The sequence below is a fragment of the Amphiura filiformis genome, chromosome 14 (assembly GCF_039555335.1).
Source record: "Amphiura filiformis chromosome 14, Afil_fr2py, whole genome shotgun sequence".
NCBI lineage: Eukaryota > Metazoa > Echinodermata > Ophiuroidea > Amphilepidida > Amphiuridae > Amphiura > Amphiura filiformis.
In genome coordinates, this window is record NC_092641.1 from 21,518,621 (window position 1) to 21,539,661 (window position 21,041).

A 21,041-nucleotide genomic window follows, 5' to 3' on the forward strand; every position below is an offset into this window, starting at 1 on the left:
CTCAATTTTCAAATGTGCCTCCTGTTTGGATTCAGATTATGCCACATAAATTGTGTAATATTAAGGGGGTACTACACCCCTGCCCAATTTTGAGCATATTTTTGCATTTTTCCAATTATAGCGCATAATTGACAAGTAAGATATGTATATTATATTGGCAAGGACTACAACTACTGCACTGGAAATTATGCATATGTGTGCCACGTTTTATCATTTTGAACATAGCATTTTTAGAGATATCAGCAATAAAAGCTGTATTCGTAGGCAAATTTGAAGTACGAATTTTTACCTTCGAATACAAATAAAGATACTGTGGTACTGCCCTCTGTTGTTACCTACCTGAAGCGTTTAGAAATAAGCAGAAACAAGCGCGGCGTTCAACAAGCAACGGAGAAGTCAGGCGGCATAGGACACGCAACACGGACGTACGAGGCTGGCGAAGATACAGGGCTGACAGCCCCATTCACAATACACGGTTAGCGATTATAAATGGACACTTAACATACTTGCAGTGGGGTACTTTGCAGAACCCCAACGGTTTTAGAGTAAGATAATTTTGCTTTGACACCACATAACAAATTTAGAATTGTTTGTGAAGATTTCATGATTATGTGTTAATCCAATGGCGACGTCAGAAATAGCGATATCGCATCCACCATCATCTGGAGAAGTCGTGCAACAATCGTTCCGCTTTATGTAAGTAACTTTTCACAGTTTTCTGTACTTTCTGTACGACTACATCAATATTTTGTTGTTGTCTTAAAAGTTGTATGCATGTAGCCTCCCTCTGTCACAATCTGATCACTCGTATTAAGCGCGCTTCAGACTCCGTATTGTACGTACAATATTGTATGTGCAATACTTTTCGTGACGTCAAATAGTATTTCACGTGCAATAAATAGTATGTACCGGGAAAATATATATTTTGCTACAATCATAGGTTGCTTAATTGATACGGAGTTGCCAAATTTCTAAGAGTTCTAAATTTAGGGAGTGCACGGAATGATGAACATCTTTTAATGTCTTCTTGTATTCAACCATGGTAGGTATCATAATACCTACCATGATTCAACTGTACTTGAATTATTATATAATCAATAGGCACCTTTTTAAAGTTAATAATACGTCGTATTAATACTAATATTAATAATATTAAAATTGTAATAATAATATAAATGGCACATTCAGATCTTATTTATTTATTTATAGATTTATCTATTTAGGCCTATTTATTTATTTATTTATTTATTTATTTATTTATTTATTTATTAATTGATTGATAACTGATTGATTAATTGATTTAGAGATTCCTATATTGATTTAGAAAGTTTAAAAGTATTATTTGTAGGCCTTTGTATTTATTCTGGTTCTGATTTTATTGATACTGATATTTTTGTTAATTTTTAAAGTTTTGGCATAGCATTCGTTACATTATAACACGCTGTGTTATGAATTTGCAACACCTTTTTACATATTGATATCGTTGAGGCATGTTATGATAGGCCTACTTATGATCATCACAATACATCCATAAACGTGTTAATGCAGTAACCGTAGCGTTAGGGGCACGGAAGCCCCCATTGATCTGAAATATTAGAAAATCCCATAGGAAAACTGCCGAAACGGCTTGTGCCCCTCCCCTCATCAGAACCGGATGCAACGCCTTCTATACTTTTTCATTCATTAATTATAGGCGTATTAATAGTAATGAGTTGAGTTTTTAAAAAGTAATATCCGCCTTTTTACCTAGCTGGGGGGTTTCCAACCCCCCGAGCTAGGTCCTGTTTTGCTATCCGTTCTGTCTTCTTCTTTCTTCTTTCTGGCAATAAAATTCAAAATGCTTCTCCTTCTACATGTTACACCCTACGGTTACGTAACTTGCACATATGTATCGGCTATATCCAGTTCCCATAAGGTGTAAACAGAATTGGGGTCAGAGGTCATTAAGGGGGCATTACTGGTATATAACCAAATACCTTCAAAATGCTTATCCTACCACAAATTACATAGCACAATGACGTCACTTGCACATATGCATCGGCTATACCCAGTGCCTATAACTTGTACACAGAATTGGGGTCATAGGTCATTAAAGGGGCAAAATCTTACAATTGCATTATCTGGACATATGTAAGGGGTATGTGGCTCAAGCTCATTGACAAAAAATCTCATGACCAGGGGAACATTTTGCAGGGGTCAGGTCAAAGGTCACGCAGAGGTCAAATTCTAGAAATGCATTTTCTGGACATCTGTAAGGGGTATGGGGCTCAAACTCTGTGACAACAAACTTCATGACCTAGGGAAAATTGTGAAGCATATGCAGGGGTCAGGTCAAAGGTCATCTTAGGTCAAATCTTAGAATTTCATTATCTGGACATCTGTAAGAGGTACACGGCTCAAACTCGTTGACAAAAAACCTCGTGACCAGGGGAACAATTTGGAACATTTTAAAGGGGTCAGGTCAAAGGTCATCGGGGGCTTAATCTTAGAATTGCGTTATCTGGACATCTGTAAGAGGTACAAACTCAGTGAAAACAAACCTCATGACCAGAGGAACATTTTTGGAAAATTTTGCAGGGGTCAGATACCTCCGAAACACCAACATGCCCCAGCTAGGTTTGTGGTCTATGACCACCATTTGCCACTAGTTTTCTTTCTTTTTGAAATGACATACGGTACTTGTTACAAATACAAATCAGCATGGAAAACATTTTTTTGTCGTCAGAGGCAGATATTTGGCCTATTCAGTGTCATAAAGCTACAAAATAGACGATCTTTTAAAATCATTTTTAAATATTTTTTTATTTATTTTTCAACTTATTGTTTGTATTTGTAATGTTCACACAATCTGAACATGTGCTTGTAGGACAACGATTTTGAATTAAACATGTTAATTGTGATATTTTAATTCCCCTAGAACACCACAGTTAAGCGTCCAAAATTGTAAGTGGGTTTTCTTTTATTTAACCTCAATATTTCGCTAAAATTACTCGAAAACCCTCCTAAGAGTTGTTGTTACTAATAAACATTTCATAATTTTGGGCAAAGGATAGCCAAATAGTTGACCGAAATCATATATTTGCACCAATATTTGACTGAAATCGTATATTAACATTACCGCCCCTTCGTGGCTTTATTGCAAGCCAAAGTGTGAAACGAGATTACTTGAAATATATATTTCAGAGTTGAAAGAGTTTCAATCCTACGAATATATTTCTGAAATATGTCTCTCTGATTGGTTGATGGTCAAGAGGATTACGGCATCCTCAAAGCCTCTTGCTGTAATTCTCTAATCGATATCTATTATAGGACTGATCTTCTGAAATCCATACAACCGTGTCAAATAAAATAGTCTCGAATCATAACTTGTGCACGATACAACGTTGATACGTCAGATTTCGGAATTTTATTAAAAATAGGCATAAATCACATTGAACAGGTTGAATGCTGGCAAAAGTAGATAAAATAACTATGGGTCGAATTTACATTAAACAGTGTCCAGGGGCCAGGATAACATTTAGGACTCCTTCGAATTCTAAAACAATACTTCGCCAAATGTCCTTGCTTTCATTTTCTCATTTAATTTGTTTTAATTTTAATTAATTTCTTTATCCACTGACTCTCTGGTAAATCCGGTATTGCCAAATATTTCTTGTCCATTACCCGTGTTAATCTATTTATTTATTAAAATGAACCATCTATTAAATTCCTATAATACAATGTATAGGCCTAGTGTATTTGATAACAAATTTGTTTTTATTTTTGATTCGAATTTGGGTTCCATTACACGATTTCATAATAGATATGTTTGGGCATGGCGGAATTAGTATATGATTAGTATATCTTAGGCCCCCTTTTTTAATGTTTGTAGGCCTACATTATTGATATCAATATTTATGTACAAAATGCAAAAGAATGTATATATATTTGATTGTTTTGTAAACATTAAATTTGATGTTTACTCATAATTATGTCTGGAAAGTCAGGGAAAAACTAAGGAGTATCGGTATTTAGTTTCCTGGGAAAGTGGATCAGATGAGCAGTGAGTAAAAACATTTGCCCTAAATCTTTATTTGATTTTTATTGTTTTATGAATTTATTAGGGCTACTGGTAAAGTGCAGAAAAAACCTCCAAACGCACTCTAGGATTTTTCATCAGCAGCAGTAGAAATTTCTCTTGCATAGATTTTCTGGTGACCTCGCTTGGATTTAGCAAACAATGAACCGTCAGGGTTGTAGCGCGTTATTTAATCTGATTCAACTCGTCGTGGCACGTATATTTATTGCACGTGTAATACTTTTTGACGTCACGAAAAGTATTGTACATACAATATTGTACGTACAATACGGAGTCTGAAGCTAGCCTTAGTGTATATGTTATTCACGCGAAGACATCCTCTGATAATAGATTTAAATCACGATAGGGGTGACTAGTGTTAATATAAAACATCAGTTAGGCCTACAGTATATCGTGCATAACGTCATGTTGTATTCGGAGGCAACGTGTATTTGAAGGTAACATTCAATAACATACACGGTGCATATAGACCCTAAATGATATTTTTTTTATATAAAAGCAGTGTGCAAACATAAAATCTGACTGGATACATTATTATAATTATATTTGGAGGGAAAAAATACTATTCCCTTATTAAATGACAATGGGAAGTATCAATTGAAAAAAAAAACATGATGTAATCAAACTGTTTTTGCATAGAACACATTTCTTCTTGGTGTTCGAGTGAATGAATTTATATTATAGATTATACGTGATCGTCATAAAATGGTTACATTTAGCCATAACATCCATCAAATTTTGGTTTCATAATGAATATTTTCATATTCCATTTTGTATTCGTAAGTAACTTATATTTGTTTAGTACAATCCCTTTCCTGTTTGTCACTTCCATCCACACTAAATATTATGTAAGTATATAGCAGGAATGTTTAAGATAGTTAGGTGAAAAAGTTCAATTTGGTGACCACTCTCTGGCTAGTAAGGTTTGATGATTGATTCGACTTCTATGGACCATTTAGAAAAAAAATAGCCACCATGTCCCTCGCGAAAATCCCGGCATTTTTCGCTAGAGGCCAAAATCCAAAATGGCCGCCGCCACCATTTTGAAAATTTAAGTTTTGAACCAGAGCACCTATAATCATGCACAAAGACACTTTTTCGGATATGTCGAGTACAAGGATTCCGATTCTGACATTAGTTTGACATTACGGCATCATTTTCACCCAGAAATCCAAGATGTTGGCCGGCACCATCTTGAAAAATTTAGTTTTGAACAAGAGGACCTAAAATCGTGTACAAAGACACTTGTTTGGATAAGTCGACCACAAAGATTTCAAATTTGACATTACTTTGACATTACGAACTCATATTTACCCAGAAATCCAAGATGGTGGCCGACGGCGCCATCTTGAAAAAAATATCCATTTTGGATTTTGGCCTCTAGCGAAAAATGCCGGGATTTTCGCGAGGGACATGGTGGCTATAATTTTTCTAAATGGTCCATAGAATCAATCGTCAAACCTTACTAGCCAGAGAGTGGTCACCAAATTGAACTTTTTCAAGCAATTAGTAACATGAAATCAGTAACAATTTCTTTTTCAGGAGCGGTATTGCACCGAAGAAGAATGGGATAAGTACAAAAATCCAAGAGAGAGGGTATGACTAGGCGGCGGCACCGCTTGAATGAAGCTGCTTTCCAGCCGTCAGGTTCCAGACGTCGGGGCCGGTCAAGTTGTCGCACACCAGAAACGCCAAGGCTACCTGCTCGTACAAGGGGGAAAACGAAACTCATCCAATGGATACTGGTAAATAAAGCTTTAATATTAATATTGCTCAGCTGATTGCTCAATAATATTTGTTGTAATAACGTTGTAATTTCTATGTCACCTATAAACTTTAGAAAGACAAACAGCATGTTAGGCCTGAGTACGAGTGCTGCTCCCTAAAAAGAAAACTGGATCAGTCAGAGTCTGAAAAGAAATGTCTAAGACGATCAATGGGCAAACTCAGAAGAAAGCTAGCTGATAAGGTGACTCCAGAGCAACCTCCCAGCACGCCTACCCGCGAAGCGCACCAAGTATTAGAAGATACTAATAGGAAAAACTCCAACACGGTCTGCTGTCAAGATAGTTCTGCCATATGTATCAACCACGTGTGCCGTAAGATATGCCCCATTGTCTGCAAAGAGGATCAAGCCCAAATAAAAGCGAAAAAGGCACTGCAAAAGCCGCCGGAAACGCTACCAAAACGCCAAAGTCGCAAAGTAGTAGTAGAAAGCTGATTTCCAATTCTCGGCGAAATCTCGTAGTGTCCTTTTTGAAACGACCTGGCAATAGCAGCCAACTTCCTGGAATCAAAGACCAGGTAAGAGGTCAAACCAGATATGGCCTAACTGATACTATAGAAAATCTCTACAAGAAATTCAGATCCGAATACCCAGATACCCATCTGTTATTGTTAAGGTCAACATTCTACCCAGCATGTCCAAAGTATATAAAACGTGTTCAGTGGACTAACAGAAATCAATGCCTTTGTCAGATATGTGCAAACATGTCTCTGCGCATCGATGCCGCCAAGATCTTACTGAAGTCCGGAAACGCGGTCGCTGACATGCCTGATGTGGAAATAGAGAACAAACTTGATGAAATGGAGCCAAACGTTACTTTCAAACAGTGGCGTAAAGTAGAAGTGGACTTCAAAGGAAAAGCAATAACAAAGACCAAGAGTATTATTGCCATCGAATCCGAGCCCTACTTTAAAGCTGCTTTCATGAAACAGCTAGCTACATGACTACAGAAATCATTGTCATCGTGTTGAGACACAGTACGCCCAGTTGCGTGTTCTTAAACTCAAGATGAACCAATGGTAGAGGCATCTGTTCAATGTGATTATGCAGAGAACTGGAAATATCTGCAGTGTACTACGACCAAAACATGATAACCCTCCATCCAATGGTGGTCCACTTCCGTGACGAAGTAGGTGAACTCCAACACATAAGTTCTGACAGAAGAGGGGAAGCATTGTGCTCCAACAACATACACCATCATCAAGGCTTTTATTCCTAAACTCCTGACACATCTCGCAAACCGGGAAGTCCTGCATTATGTTACAGATAGTCCCAGCTCACAGTACCGAAACAAGACGATTGCTACTGTCGTCTCACGCCATTCCGTGATGTTCAATGTTAAAGCCTCGTGGACTTATCTAGAAAGTGTGCACGGAAAAGGTCCTTGCGATGGAGTTGGCGGAGCCATAAAGAAATGGCAGACAACGCTGTGAAGAAAGGTGAAACCATTACTAATGTGGAAGAATTCCACCAGGTTATTGGCGAGAAAGAAAGCAAAATGACCTTAATTAGAGTATCATCTGAAGATTTACAGAAGACCCGAGACGAGATTGCTTCCTGGGATATTGTAACGGAATTTGGTCCGATGCGGTCTGGCAGGCGGGGTTAGGGTCAGGTACAGAAACCTGGCCAATCCAGAGTGAGTGCGCAGAGCTAGCGCAATGAATGGATAATATTTACATGTGCGTATCAAAACGGGATGGGCGTACCAAAAGCGAGCGCGTGTACCAAAGTGAATGTGCCAAAATTGGGCTACTTAATTTGAATAATTGAAGCGGGGCCAATACGCACCTTGAAACAATGCGAAAAAGGATGCTTGCTTACTTATTACTGATTAATACTACTTTTTAGAAAGAAAATCACACAAGACACATTTTGTTTATACCTTGGATAGCAAATATATTAAATCAACTTCAATGTGAACAAATGTTATGGTACTGATTGGTTTTAAAGGCCTGGGTTCTTATTATTTGACAAATGCACTGAAAGGTATGGCTTGCCTCAATGAGTGGGTCAGTGAATCAATAAAATCCGTAAAAGGTCAAGGTCACATAATAAAATATCAATAAAACATAATAAATAATGCACAACATGTTATCACTGATACTGATGGGGTGCCAAGCCTTGGATCCAAATAATTTTGGTATGTGTAAATTGTGTAATGAAATTAATCTCAAATTGAAATCCTACTGAGTTTCTTACAATGTGGTACCGAAAAGCCAAAATAAAGGTAGGGCCTTGACTCAGCAGGTGGGCCAATGAATCACTGCAACCAATAAAAGGGTAGGGTTACATAATAAAATATCAATAAGACATAATAAATAACAGCACACATGTTATCATTGACACAAAAGAGTCAAGCCTCAGATCAAAAATAGATTTGGTATGAATTTTCTGCAATGTGCACAATCTCAAAGTGAAAACCTGGTTTCTTTTATGTAAACTGGTACCGAAAAGGCATCGAAAGGGGGAACTTGACTCCGCAGGTGTGCCGATGGTCAATAATATCAATAAATATATCAATAAAACATAATAAATATCTCACAACATCCTGTTATTACTGTATAAAGGATCACCTGTAATCCATCAACCAGTATTCATAATATGGGGACTTGATTGGTTCCAGCCTAGAGAAAAATCAGTAAAATAGAATCACTGGGGCACATAATAAAATATTAAAAAAAAACATACACAATATTTTGGAACCAATGTTGTATCAGATGGAAATATGTGTGTAAACCCGGGTATGTATGCGTTTTATATGGCCATTAAGTTTACGTTTCTGTTTACATGAAGGTGCACCTTAACTTTCACTAGATCTAGTGGACACAAATTTGTCACTCAAGTTTCATATTTCATAATTTCCCCTCCGTATGCTTACTAGGAGATGGGCCCATCTTTCATGTATTTATTTATAATATGCGTTTTACCAACATGACCTACAACACACAGCGATTGATGACTTTCGTGATCAGTATAATTGCAGCGAAGAACGACAACTCTCTCTCAATGACTGCGCAAAATGTTCCATTTAGCGAAGAAAATCTGTGAATCTTGTCAGCAAAAATCTATCCACTTCTAGTCTAGATCCATGGCAAAGGTCACACACAGCGATTGATGACTTTCATGACCAATATAAATGCAGCGAAGACGACAAATCTCTAAATGACTGCGCAAAATGTTCAATTTATCGAAGAAAATCTTCCTCCAGAATTCATCCTGCCATCTCCCAATTTAAATCTCTCGAAGGAATTCCTCTCGAAGGTCACATAGTTCAACACAGCCGCATGTAAAAATAACCACGATCCCTTAGGCATAAGTTCACACGGTACATTGGTTCATTAATACTGTAACACAGACCGCTGCTCATGTACGCATACATCTACATAACGAGACTCTCCCAGTAATGCGAAAAACAAACAAATCCGCGACGAGCTGTCTGAGCAAAAATAATTGATAGCCCACGGGCTGTGATTGTCGAATGTCAACAAACTGCCAGATGTAAACAAACAGCCGTGATAGTTGATATCAGGTAATATGTTATTGATGACAAGGGTTGGATTATTGCAAATACAATTCCGCCACACAACCCCCGTCTCCCTCGAAGCGCTGTCCCAGCGCTGACAAATTGTCAGGCATAATGGGTGTACACATATAACTGTTCCACATTGCTCTTTTTGTATGTGTCCATAGCAGTAGCATTATATTCATGTGTTAGTTCGGAGACTGAATGTTCGCTGCAAGCACAAAAAGGTAACATGTATGCAAGTGTACATAGATTAATTAATAGCTGCTTTACAGCGCTCCTTGGTATGTGTCCATAACAGTGGCATTTATTTTCAGTGTAAAGATCAGCACACAACGTTCACTGTTGGCACAAAAGTTTTCCTTTTGACTCATAATTATAGACTTGAACAGCCTTTGCCTTCTATACATCACGACACTGGCAAATTTGGTTAACATTACATGGAATGTAGATAATTACATGTAGCACCTTCCACCTGCATAGCACACAACATGTATATAATGGCATACAAAATTATTATCTTTTTCATTGGATACTTTAGTTATAACAGCAAAAGGCACATATTCATGTCAGGCGAAATGAATGAAATGAAGGCACGAGTGGAATGGAAAAATGAATGAATGAATGAATGAATGAATGAATGAATGGACGGATGTATGAATGATGAATGGATGAATGAATGAATGTATGAATGAATGAATGAACATGACCTGGAATGCACAATCTCAAGAATCAATATTATTGCATAGATCAAAAATACACATTAACACTGATTATCCAAGGTGTAAACTAAATGAGAATGCGAAGATAGAACAAGGAAACTAATAAAACTTGAAATTACGCGAATAACACGCAGAGCATAACAATCGCAAGCCAGCGCTGCACACCGCACTCTGAAAATAGCCAAGTTGGACACCAGTTATCCTCCACTGTAGATACAACTCATGTCAACAGCAAATTTGAGAATAATGCACTTCCAAATCATCACACCGAAAGTTCTGTCGAAGAAATATCACATCCACAACTTGTAAACATAGGTGAAAGTAAATTCTTCATGTCTTTGTAATCTTCAGGTAAATGTCTATATATGCATCTACACCATTCTTAACTTTGGAAGTCACATCATGTTTTCTTTAGTTCATTGATGACTCTCTACAGCAATATTCATCATCATCACCCTCTTCTGCTGAATTGCACACTGACTGATTCCTCTACATGTATATAAATTAGCATACTGCAGCTGCTGTCATGGGCATCAAAATTTCTCACTGACTCACACTTGATCCATTTCTTCTGATTGTTACATCTGATTTCTCTCATGATTATACTTGTCTGCTACTTCTCTTGATATTAGTCACATGATTTACTCTCTCTATATATAATCACTCTCCAGGGTCGTACTGGGACTACCGGAGCCAGGGAGCAAAATGGTCCTTCCTGGTCAGCACGAGCCTGTCATAAATTACTTGAACTGTTGAATTACTTCCGCTTGAATTACTGCCTCTTGAATTTCTGTCTCTGTAATTACTGCCCATACATGTATTTTAATTTCTCTCAAAATCCTAACATCAGTGCTTTGTAACATATGGTAAACTCCGCTTCTGCAGGGTTTTTTTTTTTCTCATTCTCAGCACAATAACACTCCCATGTGGCACGCAGTAGCAACGGCCCGGAAAGGTCCCAACCTACAAGAAAACAGGGTCTACCTACGAAGTCAGCAGACCTGTCTTCCGATCCAACCGAGATTGGCACCACACAGGAGGCTATCAGGGTGATCTCATCTTGGCTTGCTTTGTTGTCACTGGCTGGCTTGCTATTTTTTTCTTCTTGACTTGGTTCAGTTACATGTATGTTTTCCTACACTACATATATACAAAATTAGTGCAGCTGGTAATTGCAAATTCTGTCCAGTACTCACAGTATCCATCCTTGGGAGTCTTCAGGGTAATATATGTATATCCATCACACAGATCCATCAGAATCCTTCGTTGAACCTCTGTCACAATCTCTTCGGGAGATTACTTCTTCACAGGTACTCTGTACACATAGTCATTTGGACTTCCCTCTGTCGACTTCTGGATAGTGCTCTGGTTGCAACCTACTCTGCTGGCATACGATGATCTTATTGGTTCACAAAACATCTGGAGTCATCCACAGTAATACATTCCTATGTCTAGTAAGAAAATGCCAGCACACATAGTACTGTTGACATTATATTGTCTCTGCTGAGGCTATTACAATAGGAGTTAATATGTCAGATAGTGCTTGTCTAATAAAACTGGGATCATCTTGCAATGGCTGGCCAAAAGGATCCATTAGACAAGGTTAGACATTGTCCTCTTCACATCACTCTACAGTCCCGCAGTTATATGTCAGATGTGCCTAGATTTCTCTTCTTGTATGTCCCTGCTCTGTACCCTTGAAAAGTGCATGACTTCCCATCTACCAGGCAAGAGGGGGTACCGACTAGTTCACAGTGGATGCTCCTTGATCAGAATTACTTCATATTTACATCTGATTGGTGATACACAGTTTGGTTACAGGTACCGAACTGGTGGCTTCCTTGTCCTCTCTGGGTTGCGGCGACTTGGTTCTGCCAGTTTTACTACTTCTTGCTGGCTGCTACTTGACGCCTTCTGACACGGACTTTCTTTTCTAGTCTTCTTGGTTTTGCTCCTTTGAGCATTCTTCAGCTCTGTTTGGCTATCTGCACTTCCGATAAGCTCATCAGAATCTGGTTCTTTGCTGGGGGTATCTACAACTTCATTTTCTTGGTTTTCTAGTCTGTCTTCACTAGTTTCTGGTTCTTTACTGCGCTCTTCCTGTGCCTCAGCTGGTTGTGTTTTTCTCGGATCCTCCCACTGTTCCTTAGACTCATATTTCCAAGGCTGGAGTGGTGGCCCTAGGTATGGCTTTAATCTGTCCACATGCACTACTTTGGGCTTGGAACGGGGAGTCTTCTGAATTCGCCGTACTACATCTGCTAGAACGCTGACTATCTGGTATGGGCCCTGCCATGGCAGGCTAAGCTTCTTGGAGATACCCGGCTTCCGTTGGGGTTCATGGAGCCAAACAAACTGGCCTACTTCGTACTCTGGTTGCTTCGTACTGCGGTCATAATTCCTCTTTTGCCGCCGAGCCCCAAGCTGTATGGCATGACGGACACGTTCATAGGCTTCTCTCAGTTTCTCACGCAAATCTTCAGCATAGTCTGTCTGACATTCTTGTTCATGTGGTGGTCCATCAAACATCAGGTCTAGTGGGCACTTCAACTCCCTACCAAACATCATCATATTTGGTGATTCCTGAGTAGTCTCCTGCACACAAGATCTGTAGGCAAAGCCGAAATAAGGAAGGTAGGTGTCCCAATCTCTTTGTCGCTGCAGAGGTTGGATCATCATTGCCAACGCATTCACCATGGTCCGGTTAAATCGCTCAATGTAGCCATCCGACTTGGGATTATACGGTGTCGTTCTAGTTTTCTTCATACCTCCTAATCTGCACACTTCCTGAAAGACCTTACTTTCGAAGTTTCTCCCTTGATCACTATGAATTTCCATGGGAAACCCATATCGCAGGCAAAACTCTTGCACCAACTTATCAGCTACGGTCTCCGCTGTCTGGTCAGGGATCGCATAGGCCTCCACAAATTTGGTAAAGTAGTCCCCTACGACCAAAATGTACACATTACCATTGTCAGTTTCAGGGAGTGGACCTAGTATATCAAGTGCGATGCGTTCCATTGGGCCCCCAACATGGTACTGTTGTAACGGTGCCTTCTTTTTCCTCACAGGTTGCTTCTTCTGGGCACAGGTCTTGCATTGTCTGATGCAGGATCTTACATCTTTAGCCATGCCATTCCAGTAGAATCTGGTCTTTACTCTGGCTAATGTTTTGGTCACTCCGAAGTGTGCTGCTGTGTTGGACATGTGTAACTCTTGAAGAACAGTTGGTCGGAGTCCCACAGGTAGAACAGTCAGCCATTGTGCTGATTTACCATCATCTGCTTCCCATCGACGGGTAAGTATGCCGCCTTTGACCTCTAACAGGTCCCATTGTGCCCAGTAGGTTTTCAGGACTGGTGAAGCTGGTGCGACATCTTCCCATACTGGTCGTGGTGCGTTCTGCTCCTTCCATCTCAGAATATCAGCCATGGTTTCATCTCTTAGCTGAGCTTCCCGGATGTCATTTGGGTTGATTTCTGCTTCCACGGTGACAACATTCACTCTTGCACTTCCTGTCTCTACATTTATACTGTCTTCTTTGCAGACACTTCTTGGACATACTGCTTCTTGGGCAGGTTTACTGTTGTTTGCTTTGGACCGGTCACAAGCCTTTGTTTTCTTCACTGTGGCATCTACCCTGCGCATATCTTGCAGGCTCCACTCATCAGTTAACTGTGGGCTAAACCCCATAGACTCATTATCATCTTCTTCATTGATATGGTTTGTATCTTCCTGACCGATTACTATCATGTTTATTCTCCCAAGATACATAAGTTCATCTGCATCCTTTGCTTGCAGAGTGTCTTCTGTCTGTACCCCTATCTCGCTCGTCATCACCTTTGCTTCTCTAGTTGACGGGTTTTGTTTCTGTTCATCATCTTGCAGCTCCATCTTTTTCGCCTCTTCTTCTTCCGCTGCATGCTGTGCTTCCCATCTGGCACACTGGCGACAGGGACGTCTTGATAGTCCGTCTGCATTCTGGTGTTGACGTCCTGGTCTGTACTCTAGTTCTATGTCAAAGTTGGACAAAAACTCTAACCATCTAGCCAGCTGTCCTTCTGGGTTTTTGAAGTGAAGTAACCATCGGAGCGACCCATGATCAGTTCGTACTTTCACCTTCCGCCCTGCTAAGTAATGACGGAATTTCTTCACGGAGTCCACGATGGCCAGCAACTCCTTACGAGTTACGCAGTAGTTCTGCTCTTCTTTCTTCAGGGCCTGGCTAGCATATGCTATAACTTTTTCTTGTCCATCCTGGACCTGCGAAAGCACACTACCAATGGCGAATGCACTAGCATCGGTGTCAAGTATCATCTGTCCTTCGTCCCGTGGATACGCTAAGATTGGGGCACTAATGAGAGCTTGCTTCAGCTTCTGAAATGCTTCCTCACTATCTTCTGACCATATAAACTTTGAACTCTTCTCTATCAGCCGGTGCAATGGTCTGGCGATATCTGCAAACCCACGTACAAATCGTCTATAGTATGACGCTGTCCCTAGGAAACTTCGTACTTCAGTAGTCGTAACCGGTGTAGGCCACTCTCTGATTGCTGCTGTCTTTGTAGGATCAGTATGTATTCCTGCTGCGGAGACCACATGACCCAGATAATGTACTTCTTCCTGGAAGAGATGACACTTGGAGGGTTTTAATTTCAGGTTAGCTCCTCGTAATCTCTGCAACACGGTGGCCAGACGCACTACTGATTCGTCCAGAGTGGTGCCCACCACAATAATGTCATCGAGGTACACCAGCAATGTTTCCCATCTGAGTCCTGCAAGGACTCTCTCCATCAGTCTCTCGAATGTTGATGGTGCGTTGCATAAACCAAATGGAAGGACGTTCCACTCATACAAGCCACTAGGAGTAGAGAAGGCTGACTTTGCTCTAGCGTCTGGGTCTAACTCCACTTGCCAGTAGCCACTTGCTAAATCCAGCGTTGAAAAGAATCGTGCTCCACCTAAGGCGTCAAGCGAATCATCGATTCGGGGAAGTGGATACGCATCCTTGACGGTGCATTCGTTTAATTTACGATAATCCAAACACAGGCGCTGGGTGCCATCTTTCTTCTTTACAAGTACTACTGGGCTACTCCATGGGCTGTCTGAGGGTTGAATCAACTTCCTGTCCAGCAACTTCTTCACTTGTCTTTCAGTCTCTGCTCTTTGTTGTGGCGAAGATCGTCGCAATGGTTGTCTGATTGGCTGGGCACCTCTTGTGTCAATACGATGCTTCACCATCTTATTCCGGCCAATATCATATTCGTCCTTGGAGAAGACATCTTGGTATTCATTTAGCAGTCTTGCCACTTTCTGCTGCTGATCTTTCCTTGGCAGGTCTACAATACTTCTTGCCCAAAGATCCTGTAAATACTCTGGTACTGCATTACTGCACTCATCCTTACCAGACCCTTCACCATCAGCATGACCAATCTCTTCTTCCTTCACGGCTGCAACCTTCCCTATCACCACTCCTTCCTTCACCACTCTCACTTCAGTGCTCAGGTTACAAACTCGGATGGGCCAAGTGGCATCAGCAGCGTTGACTAAAGATGCTGCAGCCAGTACTTCTTTCTTTAATACAGGATTTGGTTCTATTACTGCAGGACCTTTGGGCTCCTCTTCAGACTGCTTGATCAATGTTCCCCACACAATCGCTTCACTTCCGGGGGGTATTTGGGTGGTTTGCTTTACGACCACTCTGCCACAGAAAGAACGCTGGGAGAATCTCCCCTGCATCTTTATACCATCAAGCATCAGCTGTGCTTTGCAGACATCAATCCCGGCATTGGTGGCCCGTAGAAAATCCATTCCCAGGAGTGCTGGACCTTCCAGTTTGGCCACCACTACCAGGACACACCTCCATACTGGCCCTATTTGTATATCCATCCGGGCACATCCCAAGTGTTGCAAAGGTGACCCATCTGCTTGCACAATCTCCCAGTCCGTGGTGAGTTCCGGTCTGCAGGATTTGGGGAGTGAGTGATACATCTCTGGCGTGATCACTGTGCGCTCTGACCCAGAGTCTACCAGAAAATCCCCACTCACCCCCCGAATAAAGCCCTTTACGAGAATCCCGGCCCCCAAATTTATTGTTGTATTGACTTTGATTGGTTTCTTTCGCCCTTCACTCCCTACAGCCTCCTCCCGGGCTCCTGATTCGGCTGTGGCAGGTTTCCCTGCATTTGTGTTTCATTACATTCAGGCTGCAGATGTCCATAATTACCACACAAAAGCATGGTCCACGCTGTGGACAGCGACGGCCTACATGTCCTTCTTTGCCGCACACGTGACACCGCCGCTGCGGACAGTTTGGTCTGATATGGCCGTCCTGACCACACTGGTAACACTGCACCATAGACGATCGCGGTGCTCTTCGGATCCACGGTGGCTGTTGACTTGGTGGACCTCGCTGTGGAGCTTGTGATCTCTCATAACCTTCATGGCCATACTGGTAACTCTGCACCATAGGTGGTCGCGGTGCTCTTCGGATCCACGGTGGCTGTTGGTTTGACGGACCTTGCTGTGGAGCTGGTGACATCTCATGACTTTCATGGCCACACTGGTAACTCTGCACCATTGGTGGTCGCGGTGCTCTTCGGATCCACGGTGGCTGTTGGTTTGGCGGACCTTGCTGTGGAGCTTGTGACCTCTCATGACTTTCATGGCCACACTGGCAACACTGTACAGGTTGGGCTTGTGTCCATGGCGGCTGCTCCTGTGGCAGTTCTGGCTCTGGCGCAGGTGTGGTCATTGGTACAGGTTGGCTGACTTGATGGACCGCACTTCGCTTGCGGCGCCCTTCCATGGCGATAAATGATTCGGCCTCTAAGGCCGCCTCCACTGCGTCGTCCAATGTCTGGCAGTGGGCCCGGTGTATAGCGTATCGCATTTCCCCATCATCTACTGCCTCCTTGAACTGATCTTTAGCCAGTCTTTCTCGCATGTGAGGTGGCGCCTCCGGATATATGCCTGGTCCACCAACTCCGACACCGCCTCCCCAAGCTCCCTCAGTGTTTCCTTCGGTCGTCTCCGCCTGCTCTTAAGCTGCAATAGAAACGAGTCCGCCAATCTTCCAGGGCCGTACCGCTTTTCTAACCGTTGTAGTAGTTCTTCTACGGTAAGTGATCTCCTGAGCCCCGTGTAATAGTCAACAGGGACTGGCTGTAGTACTTTGCATGTGGAATCTCGCAGACTTGCTGCCAAATAAGCTCCCGCCTCGTCATCCGTCCAGGCATTAAGTTGCCAGCAGGCTCTTAAATGCGATTCATACTCCCTCCAAGGTTTGCTGCCGTCAAAACGGTCTGGTTCCTTTGTTTTTCTATGACTATGGGCAACGGGGACTACTGGCGCTGGCGCTGCCATGAATGGATTGTTCACAACCGCAGCAGGTACCGATTGTGAATGTGTTAAGAATGGATTCACTGCAGACGGCGACGATTGAGCATGACTTAATACGAATGGATCCACTGCAGACGGCGACGATTGAGCATGACTTAATACGAATGGATCCACTGCAGACGGCGACTCACTCTCCACATTTGACCTCGTGACAAAAGAGTCCGCCGGCGAATGGTGTGGCTGGTGGTCTTCCAGCAGACAAGCGTTCTCGTCGTCAGACCACATGTTGACTTAGACAAATATGATGACGATAACCTAGACCTGGACTCACACCGGAAGATCCCACTTCTGACACCAATGTAACGGAATTTGGTCCGATGCGGTCTGGCAGGCGGGGTTAGGGTCAGGTACAGAAACCTGGCCAATCCAGAGTGAGTGCGCAGAGCTAGCGCAATGAATGGATAATATTTACATGTGCGTATCAAAACGGGATGGGCGTACCAAAAGCGAGCGCGTGTACCAAAGTGAATGTGCCAAAATTGGGCTACTTAATTTGAATAATTGAAGCGGGGCCAATACGCACCTTGAAACAATGCGAAAAAGGATGCTTGCTTACTTATTACTGATTAATACTACTTTTTAGAAAGAAAATCACACAAGACACATTTTGTTTACACCTTGGATAGCAAATATATTAAATCAACTTCAATGTGAACAAATGTTATGGTACTGATTGGTTTTAAAGGCCTGGGTTCTTATTATTTGACAAATGCACTGAAAGGTATGGCTTGCCTCAATGAGTGGGTCAGTGAATCAATAAAATCCGTAAAAGGTCAAGGTCACATAATAAAATATCAATAAAACATAATAAATAATGCACAACATGTTATCACTGATACTGATGGGGTGCCAAGCCTTGGATCCAAATAATTTTGGTATGTGTAAATTGTGTAATGAAATTAATCTCAAATTGAAATCCTACTGAGTTTCTTACAATGTGGTACCGAAAAGCCAAAATAAAGGTAGGGCCTTGACTCAGCAGGTGGGCCAATGAATCACTGAAACCAATAAAAGGGTCGGGTTACATAATAAAATATCAATAAGACATAATAAATAACAGCACACATGTTATCATTGACACAAAAGAGTCAAGCCTCAGATCAAAAATAGATTTGGTATGAATTTTCTGCAATGTGCACAATCTCAAAGTGAAAACCTGGTTTCTTTTATGTAAACTGGTACCGAAAAGGCATCGAAAGGGGGAACTTGACTCCGCAGGTGTGCCGATGGTCAATAATATCAATAAATATATCAATAAAACATAATAAATATCTCACAACATCCTGTTATTACTGTATAAAGGATCACCTGTAATCCATCAACCAGTATTCATAATATGGGGACTTGATTGGTTCCAGCCTAGAGAAAAATCAGTAAAATAGAATCACTGGGGCACATAATAAAATATTAAAAAAACATACACAATATTTTGGAACCAATGTTGTATCAGATGGAAATATGTGTGTAAACCCGGGTATGTATGCGTTTTATATGGCCATTAAGTTTACGTTTCTGTTTACCTGAAGGTGCACCTTAACTTTCACTAGATCTAGTGGACACAAATTTGTCACTCAAGTTTCATATTTCATAATTTCCCCTCCGTATGCTTACTAGGAGATGGGCCCATCTTTCATGTATTTATTTATAATATGCGTTTTACCAACATGACCTACAACACACAGCGATTGATGACTTTCGTGATCAGTATAATTGCAGCGAAGAACGACAACTCTCTCTCAATGACTGCGCAAAATGTTCCATTTAGCGAAGAAAATCTGTGAATCTTGTCAGCAAAAATCTATCCACTTCTAGTCTAGATCCATGGCAAAGGTCACACACAGCGATTGATGACTTTCATGACCAATATAAATGCAGCGAAGACGACAAATCTCTCTAAATGACTGCGCAAAATGTTCAATTTATCGAAGAAAATCTTCCTCCAGAATTCATCCTGCCATCTCCCAATTTAAATCTCTCGAAGGAATTCCCTCTCGAAGGTCACATAGTTCAACACAGTCGCATGTAAAAATAACCACGATCCCTTAGGCATAAGTTCACACGGTACATTGGTTCATTAATACTGTAACACAGACCGCTGCTCATGTACGCATACATCTACATAACGAGACTCTCCCAGTAATGCGAAAAACAAACAAATCCGCGACGAGCTGTCTGAGCAAAAATAATTGATAGCCCACGGGCTGTGATTGTCGAATGTCAACAAACTGCCAGATGTAAACAAACAGCCGTGATAGTTGATATCAGGTAATATGTTATTGATGACAAGGGTTGGATTATTGCAAATACAATTCCGCCACAATATCATATCTTGCGATGGGATAGGAACCGCGCACGCTCTGTGGCTTGTAGGAAGAATTATGATACGAGAGACGTCATGCTTCGAAGACTGTTGCTACAGTTATGGAGGAAAATATCATCCTTTGTGTCCATGATGGACGCGCACTAAAGTTAAAGTCATCGAGACCCTACAGGACACAGACGCAGCGGCGACAGACACGGGGCAGACAACGTCGTGTCAGCAGAACCCCGCATCCAAAACTGGATCCACAACGCCGTCACGGACAAAGACGTAGAAACAACTCGGAGACCAACCTCCCATTTGGGATGATAATTTGGACAATATGGGCGTGGGTGACTACATAGTAGCAGTGTGTGGAAGTAGATGGTATGTAGCAAAGATCACTGGGTATGATGAGAATGGAGACTTCTTTCTGTAAAGACTATAGCAAGAACAACTAAACTTTTTAAGTAGAGATTACTGGGCTGGATGATCAGATGCATCTTAAATAAATTAACTGTTTCTATATGCCTATGCATTTATTATGTTGGTGTTTTTACATCAGTAACCTACGGAAGCATATTAGTGCCAAAAAAAAATTAGAAATATTATTGCGAATATTCGCAATAATTATTGCGAATATTCGCAATGGTATTGCGAATATTCGCAATGTTATTGCGAATATTCGCAATAATTATTGCGAATATTCGCAATATTATTGCGAATATTCGCAATAATTATTAATATTCGCAATATTATTGAATATTCGAACACCACCAGTTTGATTATGTAGGCCTACTTATTAATGCATCGGTGTTTCATGCTTCGGCGTCACGGTTCTATAACTTTATAGATAGTTTGATACTCACACTTTATTACCTACTGAAGATAGTTTTATACTTGCATGTTGCAATCTACTGAAGATACTTTTATTCTCAAACCCTGATATCTACTCTAGATATGTCATCTACATCAGATTCTTTAATACGCATACCCTGTCATCTACTTTAGCTCGTTTTACACTCATACCCTGCTATCTACTGAAGATACATTTATACTCAAACTTTGCTATCTACTCTAGATAGTTTTATAATTACGCCCTCTAATCTACTGAAGATACTTTTATACTCACAGCCTACTACTGAAGATACTTTTATTCTCAAACTCTAATATCTACTATAAATACTCACACCCCGATTTTTACTTCTTGGGAGTTTTATTCACCCTTT

The 21,041-nt window shown here is 41.1% G+C and overlaps 1 pseudogene; it reads left to right on the top strand.

Annotated features, from left to right (window-relative positions):
- The first annotated feature begins 5,676 nt into the window (after positions 1-5,676).
- On the top strand, positions 5,677-20,251 carry LOC140169276 (uncharacterized; annotated as a pseudogene).
- The last annotated feature ends 790 nt before the right edge of the window (positions 20,252-21,041 follow it).